This window comes from Dasypus novemcinctus, chromosome 23 (genome assembly GCF_030445035.2).
Source record: "Dasypus novemcinctus isolate mDasNov1 chromosome 23, mDasNov1.1.hap2, whole genome shotgun sequence".
Lineage (NCBI taxonomy): Eukaryota > Metazoa > Chordata > Mammalia > Cingulata > Dasypodidae > Dasypus > Dasypus novemcinctus.
The window spans coordinates 37,354,782-37,377,175 of NC_080695.1; the positions used below are offsets into that span (position 1 = coordinate 37,354,782).

Consider the following 22,394-nt stretch of genomic DNA (forward strand, 5'->3'; position numbering starts at 1 on the left):
GTCTCTGGTTCCTCATCCCTAGAATAAGTAAGTATAATGATCATACCCACTTCACAGATTGATCATGAGATAAAACTCTCAGCCAAGTGCTCTGCACAAAGGAAATATGAACTCTTGATGTGATTACTCCAAGGAGAAAAATCATAATGGTAACACTTCCCAAACATCAAGCCTGAGCTTTTATACGTTTGGCATGTCTCCATACCACCTATATATTATTCACTTGCCACTTTTCTTTAACTCAGACTGCCACTGTTTACTTAAGTAAACCCATTTTAAACTGAAACTCTGTATGTGACTCATGGGATTGATGTGTAAATGCTGTTTTGTCCAATGCACCTTAGAATGAAACAGGGAATGTTTAAAATGAAATTTAAAACATTCATTCCAACAGATTCTGTTGAAAGGCAAATGGGGAAATAGACACATATATATTTTGGGGGGTGGGCCAATTGGCACTACCCTGTGGGGGCAATTCAGCACTATCAAAACTACGAATGCTTTTACCCTTTGTCCCAGTCTTCCCACTTCTGGGAATTTGTCCTGGGAATAAAAAATAACATACATACACGGTTATTCATTGCAGCACTGTTCATAATAGCAAAGGATTTTAAACGACCCAAGAGCCGCTGGTAGGGAACTGTTTAAATAAATTATAGTGCAGCCAAACAATGGAATGCTACTCAGGTATAAAAAAGAATGGGAGTGTTCGGGGAACAGAAAAATTTCCAGGATATATTTTTAAGTGAAATACAACCACAACAGCAAAAAAGATCTAAGATGCAGAAGGGTGTTGGAAGCATGCTACCTTTTGTGTGAGAAAGCGAGGTAGGATAAGAAAGTATATTCTTAATTGCTTATCTCTTCATAAAGAAACACTAGAAGGACAGACACACACAAAAATGAATAAAAGTGGTTATCTACGGAGGCAGGAGAGGACAACATGGGCACAGAGGAAGGCTCTCAGCATACACGTTTTTATACTTTTGATGTAAAGTAAAATATTTTCGGGTTTCTCTGAGTACCACAGAAACCATCTCCCATCCCGTACCCCTACAATGGGTCCAACAACAGGACCGCAATGCCCAGAACTGCAAACAAAAGGCTAAAGATCCCCAAGGGACAAAGAAGCAGGGAAACCTTAATTGAGACTGTGTGGAATGAGATTTTGTGAACATGAAATGCGTATAATGTTGGAAGCTGTAATTACACACGCACCCCACAGTTGAAAGGGGGACACTATAATTTGGTGAAGATCTTTCATTTTGTTCTTGGAGAAGAGAGTGAATAGAACTGATAATGCTGGGTAAATGCAGTGCCGGTTTGTTTAAGCGCCTTGGTGCTCCGAGCTTGCTCTGAACCGCACCCCTTTGGCAAATAAGTAATTGTTCAATTTGGAGGACAAGCTACTATGGTGTAAACTTTGGTAGAATTTTAATATGATTTAATATAAGACCTTGTACTGAGTCACCTGTCAATGTTAGGGGTTAATTAGTAGGCCACGTTCAAACTTAACCCCTGACTCGTGTTAAATTTTGACTCTTGGGCAAGGGATTTAATGCTTTTAAGTTTTAGTTTCCTCATCTGAAAATTGAATAATAATACCTACTTCTTAGGTTGATGAAAGAGTTAAATTAGAAACTACCTAACAGGCACTGGTATTTAATAAATAATTCATAAAAATATATTGTTATTGTTAACTTTCTGTACATGACCTTTACTCATAAAATCCAAATTCATTTCTTTAACAAATTTTCTTATACATTAACCCTTCGTTTCTCTAAATCTGGTAATATCTAAAAACATCTAGCAGATGTTTTCCCCAGGTTTTCACTTACATTTTAATTTTGTTGTTCTTTTTTCAACGTATCACTAAAGTGTGTGTGTGTGTTTTAGTAAAGACCAAGTTCTTCCTCTTTCCTTTACGGTCTCTGTCTCTGTCTCTGTCCTATTTATCAAGTCCTTCCCAACATTTTCTTCGAGTATTTTTAGGGTTTCCCTTTTTACATTGAAATCACTTTCACTGGAATTTATTTTAGAGTAAACTCTGAGGAAAGACCTTTATTGTTGCACTAATATTTAGGCAGTTATAACAACAAATGCTTGGAATGCATCTTTTCCCTGATGATTTGAAATGCCTTTTTTAAAAAATTATACACTAAGTTTATATATATATCTTTAGTTCATCTTCAGATTTTTCTCTTGAGCTCATCTCTCTATTCCTGCCATTTCTTTAATGATCAAAGGTTTATGACGTTTTAGTATCTAGAAACATACATACACCCTCCACATTCCTCCTCCTGAATTACTGCCCTCTTTCAAAATTTTCTTCCAGATTCTATTGAAAATGTCAGTCTTTGCCTGCCCTGTTCATTGCTCCCTCTAGAAAATACTCCTCTGTACAGCACTAGCCCAGTGGAAGGAGAACATCTAATCTTAGGCCTCTACCCAGTGCTGAATGCAAGAAGGGAAAAACCATCTGGAGCCCAGCCAGAGACCCATGATTTATGGCCCATCTCAAAAGGATGAACTGGGCTAATTAGAATTTAGAATTAGGAACTAACAGTGCAGTCCTAGAGTGTGGAGGTGTGTATGATGTAGGGTTAGGGCTGAAAGTTTTGGGAGAGAGAGGGAGACAAAGGAGCCAGAGCTAACTGGCTTGTAATTCAAGCTTCCCTTTATGTCCTTCCAAAAAAGTTGCTTTAAATTCTTCTTTGTTGGGGCCTACTATTTATTCCTAGGTATTCTGCCCTCTTTATTGCTATCTGTAATGGGAAACTTCCATTTTATTTTTAACTGGTCATTGTTAAAATAAATATTCTCATTTGTATATTTATTTTGCAACCAGACATTAGTTAAAATACTTGGGGATGGGTGTTTACTTATTTTCTCAGGTTTTCCTGATAAACAGCCATGCCATTTGCCATGAATTAAGGCTAGCATGTCCCTTTCCAGGATTTACTCCTCTCCTTTCAAGATGTAACCTACATACACTGGCTATACCAGTGGTTGCCACGCTGGTTGTATCATCTCCATGGCCTACATGGAATTCTCTTCCAGATAGGTATTTCCAAGCCCACCATCACTCAGGCCTTCTGGATGGAATCACATCAGTAGTGAGCCACAGTTTTGATGGGGGCATTGTACCCCTCAGGTTTATGGGGCACCCTGGTGAAGAGTTTGCCCCACCTGACCATGTCAGGCCAGCGCTCCTAGATAGTAGCCACTGCTGGGGCTGAGTTCTGGCCACGTCTTTTGGGTAGGACATAGGCTTTCCAACTAACCACACTCCCTGCCCAGCCCACTGGGTACTGCCTGGCCGCTGCAGGCACTTGAGTTTGTAAAGGCTTCCCAGTGTAGTTGCGATCACCCATATGAAACAGCAGCTGCGTCCATTCATTCACTGAGCCTCAGAGAGAAGCAGCGCCACCCTCAGTTCCAAGTGGGAGTCCCCATTCTCCACAGCAAACAGGGGGTGTTTTCCTTCTGGAAAGGCAGTGCCCGTGCAAGCCAGCCCCAACCTTAAGCAAAGCATCAAGCACTCCACCTGCAGATTCAGCACTTGGCCAGGTGTGAGAAGCCACATCCATACCAGCAGGTGGGACCGAGAATTTGTCAGGTGACCTTCGACCCAGTAAGATTCAGAACTCCATGAAGAAGTGGTTAACTGGGGTATGTAAAAATTGAGATTCTAGGTCAGTTTGCCTAGATTCAAAAGGCAGCTCCGTCACTCGCTACCCCGGGCAAGCTGCTACATCTCTCTGCATTCCCACTTCCTCGCTGAACTATGGAGAACAATAATATTTGTTTTGTGGGATTGTTACAGGGTTTATATTAGTTAAAATGTTTCAACGGTTGCCTGGCTTGGCTCAGGCACTCAATAAATACCAACGATTATCACTAACTATTAATTATTGCTGCCCAGGACACTCCTTATGTCTACTGATTTGCAACTTGTCCCAATAAACTCCAGAAACATTTCCACTTCCTGGACTCCAGTCTTGATTTCCTGTGCCAACTCCCTCCACTAAAGTGAGGGCCACTCATTGATTCATCCACTTATTCACCAGATATTTTCTGAGCACCTTGCGTGTTAGGTGCTGGGTGAGCAAAATCAGACACAGGCTCTGCTCTCACAGGCCCTAGGGTGTAGGCCTAGGTTCTCTTAGCCTAGATGGGAAGGCAGAAAAACACAAATAAATGCACACTTTCAAGTGTAGTGAAGGAGTCCTCAGTGCTTAGAGAGCTTGTAATAATAATGGATTCAAGCTGATCAGAGAAATCAGAGAGGGCTTCCCTGAGGAAGTGATGCTTGCGCCAGGATCTAAACGGGGCAACACCCACCTGGCTGGGGGGAGGGGAAACATTTATCCTGCTGCTTGAGGTCCTGCTTCAACTCAGGCAGCCCAAGACGACACTATCCTCGATACCAACTGCCTAGCTTCCAGCTCTGCCTCAGCCCCTGTGCCCTGTCCCCATCTCAGGCCCCACGGCCACTGATCCCAGCCCCTCAAAGAGGGAGCTGAGCACAGAGATCATGAACCCAACTCTATTACTAGACAGCCCTGATTCAGCCTCAGCTCTGTGAATTCCCTGGTGTGTACCTTCTACGAGCCTTGATTTTTCCCACTCATATAAAGGAGACAACAGCTGTTACATGGGAGACAGTAGAACAAAGCCTACAAGGTCAGACCTCCTGGATTTGAATCCCAACCCACTGACTTCCTAGCTGTGTGACTTTGGGCAGGCTACCTCACCTCTCTGTGCTTCAGTTTCCTCATCTTCAAAATGGAAAGAAGAGTAACAGCAGTCAATCCTCACAGGACTAACATAAGCAGTGGCCTCAGCACAGCACCTGACACACGATAGGCACGATACCAGCATGTGTTGAGTAACGTGAATAAACCCATGCGCCTGCTTTCTCCATCTGTGAGAGTCAACAGCAGTGCGTTTCTCATGTGCTCAGCGCAGTGAGTGGCACCTAGTGTGCCCTTGGTAAATGTCCGTCTAAAATACGAACGGCAGCTGAGATCCTGGGCAGGTCATTTCCACGCTCAGGTCTCAGTTCCCCCTTTAGAAAACCACGGGTATTCCCCCGGGCCTTCGGGTTCCCACAGCTCGGGGCTGAAGGAGTCCACGGGCCCACCCAGCCCCTTCCTGTGGAGGCTGCACTGCCGCATCACCGCTCAGGGCGCACAGGGGTCGTCGCAGGCAGCAGCCACAAGGCAACAGCTCACACCCCCGCGGTATAAATAAATCCTCCGTCACCCACAAAACGCACACACCCATCCCCTCCCCTCCCCACCCTCCTCTCCCAGTGTCACCGTGAGCCAACGCGAGAGCCGTGGTCTAAGCACTTGCCTCTCCCTGCTGAGGGGTACCCCAAATACCCCGACACGAGGTCATTCAACTCGCAGAGACGGGGCCTGTCTCTGGGCACGCCCGGCGTCCTGCCACGTTGCACCAGCAGCAGTGGGCACACCGGCGGCTGCAGTCCAGAGGACGAGAAAGAACCAGTACGGATAAGCACACGCCCAGGCCGTGACCTGGAGAAGAGCCCCCCGTTCCTGCAGTGGAGCCCGGAGGCACACGCCCCCAGCCCACCATCAGCGCCCAGCGAGCCCAGTAAGTTCTAATCACACCCCAGGGGCAAAGATCCCAAACCCTGAGGTCCTCAGAGGCAAGGGCCCTGCCAAGCAAGATGAGCTCGGCTGACTCTAGGACTGATGCTATTTTCACAAGGCCTGGCCCCACCCTCACCCTTGACCAGCAACATCACCGAGACACCGCTCTGTTCAGGGGACAGTCACTGAACAGCCCTGAGCAGGCACCGCCTAGGTGTGGCGTGCACAAACAGGGCAGGCGCTGACCTGCCCCCCTAGGGGTCTCCTAAATCCCAGTGGGTTTAACTATCATTGTAGCCGCAACTAACACACACAAGCTCTCCCCACACGCCAGGCACTATTTTGAAAGCTCTTCATATAATGGATTCATTTGATCCTTATAATCATTCTGACAAATGGGTTTATTATCACCATTTTATGGAGCAGGGAATGGAGGCACAGAGAAGTGGACTTGCCCAAAGTCACACAGCTAGTGATTTGCATTCAAAATCTGAGGTCTTGCCACACTATAAATAAATTTGAAGTCACCACTGCAATGTGTAACAACAGCACGGAAAGGTACATGGTGCTGTAAGAGTGCAAACAGGGTGATTTGACCTGGTCAGGGATATCAGGAAGGACTTCTCTGAGGAGGTGATGCTGGATGGTGAAGGGTCAACCAGGTTGGTAACCATGAATGCACATTAGAATCGATTTAGGGCTTTTAATCCATCAGAGAGTCTGATTTAATCAGCCTGGGAGGAGCCCAGGCTTCAGTGGATCATAAAACCCTACAGGTGATTCTACTCCACAGCCAGGATGGAGACTCACTAAAAATGGGACGAAGGGAGAGAGTATTCCAGACAGAGGGAACAGCATGTGCAAATGCCTGATAGTGGGAGGGCCCATAGAAGGACAAGAGTTTCAAAGGAGGAGCTCAGAGGATAGGAAAGGTGTGGTGAAGAAGAGGCTGGAGAGACTGGTGGGGCCAGAGCATGCAGGACCTCATGGACAGGGCAGCCACACTACGTATCTTCCAATGCGGGACTCTGACAAGAATTACAGGGGCTCAAACTATTTGGGATAAATGCAGCAGAGTTCACCCCAACTGTCCCGGGCAGATGGGGAGGTATGCCCACCTTGCTTATGAGCCACAGCAAAGATCACTGGCTGGACGTCAAGCCACGGATGTGCTTTCAGCAAGGGAGATTGCAGGGTGGCCTTCGGTTTTCAGCAAGATGACTCCACAGCAAGGTGGAGATGGGTGGGCCAGTGAGGCAGAGAGGAAGCCAGGACACAGCGCAGGAGCTGCCAGGCGGGGCGGGGCAGTGGACCGGAAGAGGTCTTCCCAGCAGGGACGGGGAGAGTGGGCAGCAGCCTATCGTGGGCTTAAGAACAAACTCTAGAGCCAAGGTCAATCCAGACTCGGCTTCTTCTTAGTCGTGTGGCCTGGAAAGTCAGATAACATCTCTGACCTCAGTTTCCTCCTCTGTAAAAGTCATAAAAAAGAGTATTTCCTCATAGAGTAAGGATTAATGAGTTAATATATGTAAATCATATAATAGTTAATAGATGTAATATATGTAAATCATGTATATATGTTAATATATGTAAATCATATAATAGGTCCTGTATAAATGTTAGTTATTATTTAGCAGGTACAACTGGATTTGGCAATGGAGGGAATATGGAGGGTGAGGGAAAATCTGGGAGCACAGAGGAAGAGGTTCCAAGAATTGACGACTACTCAGTGGGATTTGGGCTGGTCACAGTTAAAGGGCAAAAAGCATCAATGACAAAAAGTTGCATGAGGAAGAGCTGGGATGCAGCATTAAGGAATAATACACAAAAGAAGGTCCAAGCTTCTGGGCCAAGCAAACACTTATATCACATGCATGGCACTGTTTTAAGCCCTTGTGACATTAACTTATTTAATACTCAAAATATTCCTATGAGGCAGGTATATTATCATTCCATCTTGAAAATGAAGAAACGAGGCACAGAAAGGTTCAGTGACTTACCCTAATTTGCACAGCTAGTAGGTTATAGAGCTGAGATGTGAACCCAGGCAGAATCCCTGCTCTTCAACATCTTGCAAGAACACAAACCTGCATCAGCACATTTCACTCTGCCCTCACCACCAAACCACCCCAAAACTACCAGAAGGGATTTTTTTTTTAAGTAGGGGAAAATCTATTTCAGCACCAGAAATCAGGGAAAGGTGCCAAGTACATGCCAGAACTTTTTTTTTTTTTTTACTAATACAGGAAAAGGGAGATTTGAATGGAGGGAAGGGCACCCTGGCCTGTTTCTCTTCACCCTATCCCCAGCTGAAAAAAAGTAAGGCGAGTGGAAGAGTGACAAGGTCTGAGGGCACAGGGAATAACTGAACCAACACAGGAAGCGAAGGTGCGCTCCAGTGGGTGCCTGCGCAGTCCCCAAGGAGCAGGCACTTAAACACGCAGATGATGCGTGACCCTCTCCAGGGCCTTCACTGAGAAGCAAGCTCACTTGCAGATTCCTCAGGACATGAAGAGACAGGACAGCAGGGGGTGCCATCGCCGCTGGTTCAAACCAGGGGGCTGTGCCTGGATTAGAGAAATGGGTGGACCCCAACTACTGAAGCCCTCAACACCTCCACCCGCGAAAGGACACTTCTCCCCGCCTTGGACTGCTGCTCCCTCCCTGCTCCCTGAAAGCTAATTTGACAAAATCTACATTTTCTGCTTTCACCTTGTCTTGGTTTCCTCCGGCTCCTATAACCAATTCCACAAACTGGGTTGCTTAAAACAACAGAAAGTATTGTCTCCCAGGCCTGGAGGGTAGAGGTCTAAAGTCAAGGTATTGGCAGGGCCCGCTCCCTTTGAAGTCTCCAGGGTTCTGGCCACGGCTTGGCAGCAATCCATGGTGCTCTTTGGATCGCGGCACAGCTCCAGCTCTGCCTCCATCGACTGGCTGTCTTCCCCATCTGGCTGGCCCACCCTACTCTAGTTTGGCCTCATCTTAACTAATCACATCTTCAAAGACCCTAAGTCCAAAGAGAGTCACATTCACAAGACCAGGAGCAAGGATCCTTTGGGGAGTACAAGTCCATCCATAACACCCCTCACCTGGGGGAGTTTTCCTACATATAGACCCCATCTACTAAATGCAGAGGCTGTCAAATGGTGGCCCAAAGAACAAATCCACAGTTGTGATGCTCAAATGATTTGTCAACATCTAAGTTTAGAAGAGTCATACTTCTGAAAAATTGGGAAACCTGGACCTTGGTCCTTAAAGAGAAGTTTTTAAAAAGTGGGGCTAAGGAGTGGCTGCCCCTTTTGGGGGCATGCTCCAGTGGACCCTTGACCCATTTACATCACTTGCCTGGGCCCTGCTGGCTTTGAAATTGGTCAGCCCAATTAATGGAATGCTCTCTGTATTCTTTAGATGCCATGTAATGCCAGATAGCCATAAACACAGCAATGCGAATTGAAGGCAAACACAGGAGAGGATCTACAGTAGGGCTGCATTTGCAGAGTTCAAAAACAGGCAAATGACTGCTAGTCTGGGAAGCAGACTACCTTGGCAGAGGGGGTGGGACAAGTTGGGACTGAAAGAGGGCACAAATGTGGAGACAATGGCCACAGTAGTTGCTGAGGGCAGGGAGAAGAAGAGAAGAGAAGTGAAGTGGGGGTATTTTGGGGACTTGGAGTTGTCCTAAAAGATATTACAGGGACAGATGCTGGACTTTATATATCCTGCAATAACCCACTGAATGGACTGGCGTAGAGTGTAAACTACAATGTAAACTATAATCCATGTGGTGCAGCAGTGCTCCAAAATGTATTCACCAAATGCAATGAATGTGCCACAATGATGAAAGAGGTTGATGTGGAAGCAGTGGGGTGGGGGGGGGGGGGAGTATATGGAAACCTCTTATATTTTTAAATGTAACAGTCTTTGTGATCTATGTATCTTCAATTGTTAAAAAACAACAATAAAAAAAATAACACCCTTAAAAAAAATTTTTTTAAAGAGACTCTGGGGTTCTGGCTACACAGAGGTGATCACTGTACGAGAATTCACCTGACTGGACACTTCTGATGTAGAATGAACAGTTTTCAAAAATCATGAGACCAGCACAGATTAAAACCAGCATCTTTAAATCCAAATTTGAAATTCCTAGAAGAGAAAATCTGATTGGTCAATTTAGGACAGATGTCCACACTCATCCTGAACAAAGAGGGCCAAAGCCATGGGATCACAGAGCTTCTGCGGGTGCACATGTGGGAAGGCAGTTCCCAGACAAAAGGAGTTCCTGTTTCAGTTAGCTTTGTCTAAGTAAATGGAATTGAAGTTATGAAAGATTTGGGTGTACAGACCAAGGGACCGACTGCCTAGATTTGAAGGCTGGACTCTGCCGCTGTGTGAAACCCTCTATAAATTTCATGTGACCTTGGACAAGTTTCCTCATCGGTAAAGTGGGGACAGTCTGGGACCTACTTCATAGAATGTAAAGAAGAATAAAGAGTTATTATAGGGACATGGATGTGGCTCAACCAATTGGGCTCCCATCTACCATATAGGAGGTCCAGGGTTCAATGCCCAGGGCCTCCTGGTGAGGGCAAGCTGGCCCACGCAGGAATGCCAGCCCACACTGCAATGCCACCCTATACAGGAGTGTCTCCCTGCGTGGGAATGCTGCCCAGTGCAGGAAAGCCACCCCACACAGGAGTGACAGTTGACGCTGAGAGCTGGCACAGCAAGATGACACAACAAGAGACAGGAGAGAAAATAAGAAGCCACAGCAGAACAGGGAGCTGAGGTAGTACAAGAGAGTAATCACCTCTCCCCCACTCTGGAAGGTCCCAGGATTGATTCCCAGAGCTGCCTAATGAGAATACAAGCAGACAGAGAAGAACATAAAGAGTAAACAATGGGGGGAATGGGGATGGGGGGAGAAATAAATAAATGTTTTTTAAAAAGTTATTACACGTGAAGTTTTTAGAACAGAATATTTATAAATGCTAGCTCATAGATAATGCTATTTAAAAGGGAAAAAAAAGATTTGGAAATTCTAGAACCCCAGAACACTGGCAGTGGGGGGGAGCCCTCAGGGAATACAGAAAGTCAGGGACAGAAAGAAGACTAGAAATGGAGTCTCTCGACTCGAAGGCCAAACCTTTCCCATCCCTCCAGGATGCCTTTTTCCACAGTCATCTACCTTTTGATTTCTGCATTTCCCCCAAGTCTGCAGGCTCCAGCGGCTAGGAACTTCTGGGAAACTGCCTTTACTGGGCTCTGAGGCTTGACTCCCCCCAACCAGAAGTCAAAATAATCCATAAAACACGACATCTCAGCCCCGTTCAAGTCCCAGCAGCTCTCCTCTTTGTGCAGAGGAGAAACAGTTGGTTTCCGTTCTCCAGATGCTGCATATCACGGATTTGCTTCTTCCTCCACAGCATGAAGCTCTGTGTCTCTGTGACAGTGAGGGACAAAGGGCTGTTTAGAAGCAATTCATTCTGACCTTTTACGTGCTGGCTCTGCATTGCAGAAGGCAGCGTTGGCACATGGCAAATGAGAACAGAAGAATCGTGTGGAATTTACTTGATGGTCCAAAGAAATGCATTTCATCACATTACCATCCATTTAGCAGCCCCTTCCCCTAATCAGCCTGCAGGAGGTACCTTTGTACTTCGATTATGTGAAAAGCAAGATGAATACAGGTCATGCCAAAAATAAGGGTGGAATTTTGAAATTCACAATCTAAGACTTGAAAGGGCTATTGGTAATAATCATAGTTAGTACTTACTATGTATTAGTAAGCTTAACAGGGATTAACTCATTTAATCATCACCTAAACCCTATGAGATAGGTGCTATCTTATCATCTTTTCATGGATGGGGGAACTGAGGCAGAGAGCTTGGATAACCAGCCCAAGATCATTCGGCAAGTAAATGGCAAAGCTGGAATCCAAACCTAGCCTATCTGACTCCAGAGCCACTATACGATATTGCCTATATTAGTTTCCAAACCCAGGAGAATTTTCTTAAGACCGTTTTAAAATACAGGTTCCCAGACCCTTATCCATATCTTTTAAAATAATCGTTAGGCACCAACCTGTCTATAGTCTGCAAAGTAGCATTCAGAAATTGTAGTGGATATGTGTTGTTTTGCTCTGTCCGATACCCATGCTTCCTTTTCTCAGCAACATCACTCAGTTCTCCTTCAAAAAGCCATCCTACCCCTACTGTCTTTGAAGGAGAATACCTTAAATGCACTATCAAGGGCTGATTAGGTAACTCAATCTTGGCAAAATCTCTCTCCTTCTAGAATTTGAATTCAGGGCCAAAGTGACACAAGAACCAAAATCAGGTTTAACTGGTCTGGCCAGGGTTTCTTTCAATACTGTGAAGAACACCATATCCTTTCCAATAAATTCCTTTCCATCTTAAGTTAACCCAAGGAAGTTTTTATTGCATCCATCCAAACAACACTAATAGTAGAGGAACCACCAGCCTGAAAGAAACCCACATTCACTGCAAACACTCTCTAGCATCCTGCAATTGATTTTTGCTCTGTTGGAATGGGGAGTTAATATCCTTACACATTTGGTCAGTTTGGGCTGTTCATCCAAGACTGCACTGATGATCCTGCATTCTAATACTGTCCTTTGGAACTAAACAAAAATATCTATATAACAGCTCTGTGGATATGGGATGACAGCAGCCTCCGACCTGGCACTTTGGAGGACCTCCAGGCCCCTTTTAAGGCATCCTTTTGACATTTGTAACACACCACTGTGGTTACACTTTAGTTGTGAATCAGAAGTTATAGGCTCCAGGATAAAGTAATGTATACAGGATGTATCTTCAGCAAGATGGTGCACTTTCAGATTTAGACAGATGAGAGACAAAGACTGAACTGTTTACACTGAACTGCCCCAACATTATTTATCTTTGAGAAATACAAATAGGTCTTTTGGCCCAGGTGATGAAGAGATCTCCCCAGGATGCCAAGAAGGATGTTCCCTCCTGATTGTTGCTTTACTTCCTGAAAGGAACTAGACAGGCTTAGAACATCATTGTCAGAACTGAACTGTGGGGTATCCCTACTTGGTTTTGGGGTTATGTAAGACTGAACAACCAACCCAGGCTTTGAGAACAGTGCAGTTGACTGTTATGCTGCTTTAGCTGAGCCAAAGAGGCCAGGACATACCATGTAGAAGGGGTGAGCCTTTTCACTGGAGATGGAGATGGTCTTACAGTCACTTATCCAAGGCAGGAAATGGGCGGGGCCCTAGACTGGCAAAACTAAGACTTCCCTTCCTTCTCTGGGGCTGACGATGAACTGCAGACAAGATTTGTCATTGTGAAGGCACCTGAAAATTCTTTTAGGGAACTCAACTGCCTTCCACAAGATGGAAGGCCTTAGGAGTGACCATATTGGGAAGCTCTGGAAGCTTTCAATCAGGTTTGGTCTTTAAGTGGGCTTTAAGACCAGGAAATCTGTGTCCATGCTGGATGTGAAATGGCACCCAAAACAAGCGAAACTGGAGAAACTGGTTACAGAACATCCCAAGGCGATCTTCAGAGGTCTACAGGCAACCATCTGTAGTCAGACATGGAGCAGAATTGACAAGTGACCACCAAAATGTGTTTAGGAAATGTGGTATTTGGTTTATAGGAGTGTGTATATTTTTATATTTTTGATATGTCATACATAATATTTTGTCTAACTTTTTCATCTAGCAATATCTAATGGCTATATCCCCATTCCAATATCATTTTTTATTTTTTGAGGTACTGGGGTTGGGGATTGAACCTGGGACCTCATGTGGGAAGCCGACACTCAATCACTGAGCCACTTCTGCTTCTCTGAGTTGGTTTTTTCCATTTGTTTTGCTTGTTGCTTGTTTTTGTTTTTTTCAGGAGGCTCCAGGAACTGAACTCAGGACCTCCCATGTGGGAGGTGGGTGCTCAACCACTCGAGCCACATTTGCTCCCTTCCAATAACATTTTAATCACTGTAACTTTTTATTGAAGTATAATTTACATATAATAATGTACAGATTTTAAGCATATAGTTTGAGGAGTTATAAAAAATTTGTCTATCTGTGCAGGCACCATCCCAATAAAGATACAGAACATTTCCATCACCCCAAACATGATGACATTTTAATCAACTGCACACCATTCCATGATATGGATATATTTTATTTACATAAACTCTTATTATAAGCCATTTGGATTGTTTCCAGATTTTTGTTATAAATAATGATGTGATGAATATCACTTTAGCTAATTACATATGCACATGTCCTTAAATAATTCATTAACAAAAATTCCTAGAATTTTAATTCTTAGGTTCAAAAGTAGAGACATATTAAGTCTTTTGATATATACAGGTAAATTGCTCTTCAAAAAAAGTATACTAATTTACACATTCACCAGTTGTAATTAGAGTGTATTTTCCTCCTGTTCCTCCTGTTTATACTTTTTTCTTTGAACCCTATTTGACTTATTGCTAAGATCTTATTTTATTTTAATTTGTGACTTTGTGGTATAGCTCTCCTCCTTTTATCTGTTTCAAGTGTTTCTTACACACTGCCTACATATGCATGTTGTTTATCCAATCTGATATTCTTTGCCTTTTAATAGATAATTTCATTCCATTTAAAAATTTTGGTAACTGGTATTCTGCTATCACTTCTACCATATTAATTTATGCTTTTCCTATTTCATAGTTTCTCCGTTTTATTTTTATCTTTGTTCCTATATTTTTGTATTGATCAAAATTGTCTGTTTTTTATTTCTAGTGATTTCAAAATTATAAATTCTATTTTGTTTGATTGTTTCCTTCTTAGTTTGCAAAAGCTGTAGGGAGCAATATACTAGAAATGGGTTGGCTTTTATCATCAGAATTTGTTAGGTTAAAAGCTTATAGTTCTGAGGCTGTGAAAATGCCTAAATCAAGGCATCATCAGAGATGCCGTCTTGCCAAAGGTTGGCTGCTGGCTGTCCTGGACTCATGCTACATGGCAAAGTAAAATGGCAGCTGGTCTCTGCTTTCTCCTCCAGGATCACTTCTCTCCGAGCTTAGGTATGGGCAATCAGGCACATGGCTTGTCTCTCCCTTCTCCAGGCCTCATCTCTTTCAGCTTCAGGCTACAGTGATTTCCTCTCAGCCTCTTTGTTCTGTTGATTCCAGCTTCTGGCTTCTTCTATGTCTCTGCCGCTTCTTTCTGTGTCTCTGATTTCAATCCTCCATTTATAAAGGACTCCAGCAAGAAGACCAAGACCCACCCTGGGCCATGCCTCATTGAAGCAATCTAATCAAAGGCCCTCTAACCGAATCCAATCCAATCAAAGGATCCCACACCCACAGAAATGGATTAGCTCCAAGAACATGACCTTTTTGGGGGCCCACAAAGAGCTTCACACTGCCACACCTCCACATTAAAAATGGTCTATTTGAACCAAGCATTAAATAGCATCAAATATCTTGGGATTTGTTAATCCTGACTCATAAGTGAGATTGACCTATCATTTACTTTTTATGCTAATTGTATTAGGTTATGCTGGTTAATAGGATTAAGCGAGTTTATAATAATAACCTATAGCCGCTGATTTTGTTAGTTCATCAATTTTTCATTCCCTCTTCTTGTAACACACTGCTCCTGAGTTTACAGATATCCACATGTTTCAGATCTAAGAGTCCATTCTCCTAGCAAAGTGAACTGAACAATCAAAGCCATTCCCTAAGATTAATTATGAATGTAGAGAAAAAGAAGGGCACTTCTTCTAAGGTTTCCACTCTTTCCATAAGGTCACTGTAAGTCATGTTCATAGACAAGGAGAATATGAGGTAAGGACAAAACAGATTCATCAGCCATGGTCCCAGCAGCAAATAGATGGCTATTCAAATTCGGATAGTTTAAGGAAGGCTTAATAAAAGGGTCATTTATATAGGTGTGGAGTTGGTGTCGGGAAACTGAAGGATAAAGTCAGTCCAAGATGAATGACTCCACATTTAACAACCTAGCTCACTCTCCCCTCATCCTCCAATATCCTATTTGTTCTTCTCCCTGAGACCAACCAGCAGTCAGAGGGTAAGGGAGTCCACAGTGATACAGTCCTTACATCTCAGACTCCAAGATGGATCTAGAAGGACCGAAAAGACACCTGGCAAAAGATTAGGGCCAGTGTGGCAAAAATGGCTACAGACTCCTTCCATCCCCATATGCTCCTTTGCAGTGTGACTCTGCAGAATCCCCAAACAAAAGTTGAAGTCTCTTTCTCTGCCACTGCATCTGATCTTGGCCATAATAAATGTGAGACAAGCAAAGGCTCAAATAGTACCTGTGCTTTGATGATATCCCTCTCCAATTCTTGGAATCCTCAGACCAGCATATAGATCAGCCTAAGCTAGGAAAGGAGGCCACATAGGGAAGAAATGAGGCGCCCCAGCCAGCGGTTGACCAAGACACATGAGAGAGCCCAGAAGAGATCATCTGATCAGAATAATAACCCAGGTAACTCAAGAGAAATAGTAAATGATTCTTGTTTTAATCCACTAAATTTTGGGATGGTTTGTTACCCAGCAAAAGCTAACTGCTAAAACAGATAATAAGAGAGATCTCACAAGTACTAGAGCCTCCGTTCCAGTCCCTAAGGTCATTGTCCCTGAAGCTCTTATTCTATTCCAAATGTCCTTCCCACAAACCAATAAATTCTCTTTTCCTAGCGCTAATTTGAGTGGGGTTCCTGTCACTTTCAATAAAAAGTATAATTGGGAAGCTTTCCACTCTCTCTGTATTCTGGCACAGTTTTAAAATGAACAGAAATCCATCCTCTAAACTTTAAAAAATTCACCCATGAAGTCTATTAATCTGGAACTTTTATAGGGGGAAAGATTTTTGGACAAAGTTCTCATTTCTCTCTTGGTTATTTGCATATTCTGGTTTTCAATTTCTTCTTCAGACAAAAATGACAATTTAAAATTTCCTAGAAAATCATCCATTTCAACCAGATTTTCATATATATTAGCATATACAATTTATAACATGCTCTCTTTTAATGCTTTTATTTCCCTTTTATTAAATCTTCAAGTTAACAAATGATTTATTGTTTTTAATATATTCCTTCATAAAATAAGACCTGATAAAGAAATTTAAAAGGACATTTCAACATCAGTGAATACCATCTTTAATTGACTTGACTTATTGATGGAATCAGGGTGGCACAGGCCATAACAATGGGTTTTATTCAGTTCCTTGATTATAAATGAAAAGAAACTACTTCTAAAAGCATGAAAAGCTGAAGAAAGGATCTTTAGACAAGTCAGCTAGGAATCCTCTTTTACTTTTGTACTGCCTGATACAGCCTCTACTCAAAAAGTTAGCTGCTATTATTAGCTAATATTCCTTAGCAAGTCAAAGGGTAACCTACATTCCTTCTTAAGCAGAAGAGACTCCTCCAGGTATTATTATTAATAATAATCCAACATTTACTGAGTGCCTGTTTTGTGTCAGACTCTGTTCCAGGTGCGGCTCAAGCAGGCTTTCACTGAAAACTCACACACACACAAAACTCCTATTATTTAGGTATTACCCCTATTTTAAAAAGATAAACTAAGGGTAAGAGAACTTAAATTATTTCCCCAAGGTCACTGGAACAGTCAATTGCAGAGCTGGAATTTGACACCAAGTCTTCCTGGTTCCAAAGCCTGGGTTCTTTTCTCAGCATTGCATCACAGAAATTGAGGTTTTGTGCAAAGTAATGGAGATGGCAACAGTAATTACCTCATAAGGGCATGTTCTGCGTGAAGACATGAAGAGAATTATCAGAACATTCATAATTGGGAGCTAAGTGGAGCAACAGAAATGCCCGTAACTGCATGTACCAAGGGCTTGCTGAGGACAGGCACTGGGCTAAGCACTTTCAAGCAATGAATTTTTAATCCTTTTGTCTTTTTTGTTACTGCTGTTAACCCTTTTGCATTTTAAAGCTTTAAAAAATGATCACAACAAACCTATGCGTTTGGTAGTAATATCCCCATTTTATAGATAAGAAACTGAGGCACAGAGCTATAAAATGACATGTCCAAGGTTCCCTAAAGAGTAATTGGCAGAATCAGGGCCTGAAGTCTTATCTGTGGCTCCAGAGTCCACACTGTTAACCACCATTGCTTTTGGACATGATCAACACACTTCCCTTCTACCATTCCTAGCTGGGTGGCTAGGTCAGCTGGGGATCTGGGGCAGGGAATAAAAGAGAGTGCACTCTTGATAAGGCCATCTATGACTCCTGAAACCAGACCAATCCCTGCAGATCTATTATGAAGTCCAGTGTGATGATCTCCAGGGATTCTGCTCTTCATTGGGCCCCTTGGGTCAACATGACCTGCAGTAATTGCAAAATTGACCACAGACATGTCCCCTTCCATGAAGCAGGGGAAATTATTTCTCTATCCCTTAAATCAGGATCTGGCCATGAAACTAACTTTGTTCATGGTACATTAAAAACATGATACAGAGGCTTAAAAAGCATTTATGGAGTGGGGCTTGCTCTCTTGCTGTTTTTGGAGCTCCAAAACCACCTTGTGAAACAAGTCAGAGCTAGCCAGCTGGAATTTAAGAGAACTCATAGAGAACCAAGGCACATCAATCAAAAACCTGCCCACCACTCACTCACACAAGTGGGGCCATCACAGATAATCCAGCCACCAGTCAACCCGCCAGCTAGCCAAAGACACAGGTGAAACCCCCTTAAATTCTGCACCCAAAGTGAGTGCTTTACACACTTCAGTCTAGAAACCAACTGTCAGAGACAGCTCCCTTTCTTATTCTGAGAAGATCTCTCAGAAGGCTATATGATCAGTATTCTGAGTGCCAAGTAACCTATAGGTTCGTATGTAATACCTATGCAAGTACCAGAGATAAGCTCTCTCTAAAAGGTCCAAGAGACAGCAAAATTAAAGATTTCTAACCAGATAAATGCAAGAACAAGGAAGATGCCTGCAGGAGGCCAGAAGTATCATCCATAAACTCTGCCATGTTCTGAGGGTTTTCCAATGTTGGGTGCCCATCTATATTTTTTATTTGCATTGGCATTGGTTGGGTCAGTAGCTGGGACAGGTAGCCTAATGTGCCTGATGTGGACCTATCCATAGAATGATGGCCATGCCATAAAATTCTGCTAATATCCCAAATATTCCCCAGCTCATGCTAGGCTTGGAAAAGCAGAGGGTAGTGGATGGAGCCTAGCACATTTCTGCTCCATAAGCTCTCTGCACACTAGCTCCTCCAAGGTCACGCAGAAGGAGAGTACCCCTCCATATCAGCATGAGCCACAGAGGCAGACAAAAGAGAGACTGGACACGTTGACAAGCAGGTGTGACGAGGTCTTTAATCATGCCTACAACCATGGGCAGAGAAAGGCCAATGAACTGAATCAAGCCAGTTCAGGAGTCTGGACCAGTTCATCATCCTTGGTGCCAACTGACCTTCTTGGAACTGTGTCTAGAGATAAAATCAGTCCAGGTAAGCTGCCAACTCCTCTGCTCTTCCTATGTCCAAGGCAATGAAGAGCTGCACTGCTCCACTCACCCAGACAGAGGTCCTATATCACTTACAAAGCCTACACACCCCTAGGAAGGACTGCCAAGTGGCAGGGAGAAATTGTGCTCATTTTTCAGACTTCTGAGATAGGCATCTGTCCTTACTGCCTTCTGGGCATGCATTCGTTGTGATTCATTAGCATCTTCATTGTCATCATCATTATCATCATCATATACGTAGCTCTTGCTAAGTATCAGACACTTCTAAATGCCTTTTGCAGATATTTATGCATTTGAGACTCTTAACTCTATAAGGTAGGGACTATTATTACACCCATTTTTCAGTTGAGGAAGTTAAGGCACAGAGAAGTTTAAGTAACTTGCCCAAGGTCACACAGATTTGAACCCAGGAATGCTGGCTGCATAGCCTACAGTTTTAACCACTACATAATACTGCTTCTCTAGTTTTCCTCTGAGGAACCACCTTTCCCCGACTCTCAAACCTTAATGATAAGACTTTAGCTCTTATCATTGGGGTTATAGCACTGATGAGATATAAGCCTAGAGGTGCTGGCAGCCATCATGCACCCATAATTGAAAAGCCTACCTGAAAAGGAAAGTCAAGATAGGTGAAGGCTAAGCCAAGAAATGGAGAAAAAGATTCCTGAGGGCCTCATTTAAGCACCTGGATTCACTGGACCTGAAGCCAGCTCTATCTTTGGGTTCTTCCATTGCAGAGACCAAATATTGACTATTTGAGTTGAGTTGATGTCTTATGTGACAGGAGGGGTTGACAGATACAGACAGGATATGGAAAACACAACCCTTTTGGCTGCTCCTTGAGTATCAAACCTCAGACTGCACAAGCATTCAGAGGTACATAATGGAGCCAGGCAGTCCCTGCAAATTTCCTTACCTGTTTTCCCTAGCACTAAAAGGGCCATTTAGCACAGTCTGAGAGCACATGATAAACAGTCCTACCTTCCTCTCTGCAGACAGGCCTGCAAGGACTTTGGTTGTTCCATGGAGCTTGGAGTTCTCATCCCCAAGCACCACGTGTCCTAAGCAAAGTAACTGGAGCATAAGCTTTAGAGAATTTGTGTTACTATGGCAACAGATATGCCCCTGGTTTGCAGCAAAAGGCAGATGCCCACTTGTAGAAGGCCAGCAGTAGTAGAACAAATGCAATGACAGAAGATGGTCACTACTCACTTCGGGCAAGCTCCAGTTGAGGCCAGTCTTTAGAAAACAGGTTCAAAATCCAAGAAGCTGAGGTCAGCTGTCAAGTCTAAGTAGGCAAGAACAGGACCAGTAATGGAGACAAGGCCAATGGGGAAAACTCCAGGAAGGTGACCAAAACAGGAAAATAAGAGAAGTAGGAGTGACGGCCAGAGAACTAGGTGTGATGACCACAGAAAGGGTAAGCTGAAAACAGTTTATTACCAGGCAATGGAAGAATGTGCATGGTGGAAAGTGGTGTATTAGTAGGACCGTTTTAGCTGCATGTAAAAGAATACCCTCCAAAACGAGACTTCTCTAAGAGAAGCTCATTATACTCAGTCTAGAGCTAAGAGGGCTCAGAGTTGGCTCGGCAGCTCATCAGTGTCACCAATGGCCCAGGTTCCTTCAACACTTCCATTCTGCTGTACTCATAATGTCGGCAGTGTCTCCCTCACTGATCCAAAGTGGCTGCCATGACTCCAAGTGTATGTCCTCACACAAAAATGTCCAAGAGGACAAAGAAAGATATGCTTCTCTCTTTTCAGAAATCCCATCCAGACTTCCCTTCAGGTCCCATTGGACAGGATTAGGTCACATGCCCATTCACTAGTGGCAAGGGAGCCTGGGAAAGCAAGTGTCTGTTTATTTTCACCTTCTAGCATGAGAGATGGCCTCTGCTAGAAAGGAAGAGGATGAGGGCAGTGAACGGCTGTTGGGTAGGCAATCAACAATTGTATCCCAAACTTTAGACAAACATGTACCAAGATATTTCCTGTATCCCTTTATCACCCACATTAAATATTTATTTAATATTTTCCTTAAATCAACTTATTTTTTAACCTGAATACCTTTATTAAGGTAGGAAATTTTATAATACTACCATAAATGTAAAACCACTACTAGACACACATTTCCAATGCATATTAAAATGAATTCATAGTGACTAAACAAAAAATTATTTGCCCTGTTTTACCTACAGCCATCTCTTGTCCCACCAGCAGTACTCATACTTTGGGGGTAAGCAGTACTAGGAAAAACTCATTTCCTCCTAATTCTTAAGAACTCCCTGACAAAGAGTTATAAAGTGCATTATAAGATACCATCATATAAACCTAAAATAAGAACAAGGCCTAGAGCAACATTGTGCCTGGGAATTTCCTCCTGTCAGCCTTCATGTTACTCAAATGTGGCCAGTCTCGAAGCCAAACTCAGCATGTAAATGCAATGCCTTCCCCCCAGCGTGGGACATGACACCCAGGGATGAGCCTCCCTGGCAACGAGGGACCACTATCAACTACCAACTGATGATGCAACTGGAAAAGGACCTTATACGGAAGGTTCAATGCGGATCAGCAGAATATCCATGTCTACATAAAATACCATGACTTTAAAATGCTGTTTGACCTAAAGTAAGGGGGAAATGGAAAGGAGAAATGAGTTTATATGGCTACGAGTTTCTAAAAAAGAGTCTGGAGGCTGGCAGAAGGATTGCCCTTATGCACAACTGAGCAGAGTCAGAGAGACAGATAAAGCAGATACAACCCCCAGATATTGGTTCCTTTGAAGGCTAAACAGACCCATGGGAGTTATGGTCATGGCCGATGGGGTTAACTACCAGGGCAGATGGCCCCTCTCTGGAAATGGTGTTTATGTGTGATGAATCTGGACTCAGATGGGATCTCCCTTCATAAGACTTTCATGCTAATGTGCTGGAGGTGCAGTTAATGTTGGGGTTTAAGATATATTTAGGGGATTTGAATCTCTGGACTGACAATGTGATAGCCAGGTCCTGAGCCTCAACAGACTCCAGCAACTACAATCTGATCTATTGGACTTACCACACTCAGCTAAGATGGAGTTGAAGAAGGACAACCACCACACCATGGAGCCTAGAGTGATTACAACTGAAAATGGGAGGATTGCATCCAGCATCCATGTGGAATCTGAGCCTCCTCTTGACATAGAGGTGCAATGGACACAACCAATCCAATGTCCACATAGAAGAGGTGGCATTGGATTGGGAAAAGT

The 22,394-nt window shown here is 43.5% G+C and overlaps 1 protein-coding gene across 4 annotated transcripts in view; it reads right to left on the reverse strand.

Moving 5' to 3' along the window:
• The window catches only part of PRKCB (protein kinase C beta), a 362,468-nt gene that overhangs the window by 185,128 nt on the left and 154,946 nt on the right, over positions 1-22,394 (reverse strand). Inside the window, exons 1-2 of one of the 4 annotated variants that reach the window (XM_071211242.1) lie at positions 11,706-11,880; positions 10,810-11,064 (exon numbers count right to left, since the gene is read on the reverse strand). The exons of 2 other annotated variants lie outside the window; for them this stretch is intronic. The gene's annotated coding sequence lies outside the window, so the exon portion shown is untranslated. Of the gene's footprint in view, positions 1-10,809; positions 11,065-11,705; positions 11,881-22,394 lie in introns of those variants that run through there. One more of the 4 variants, XM_071211243.1, reaches the window with a different exon arrangement.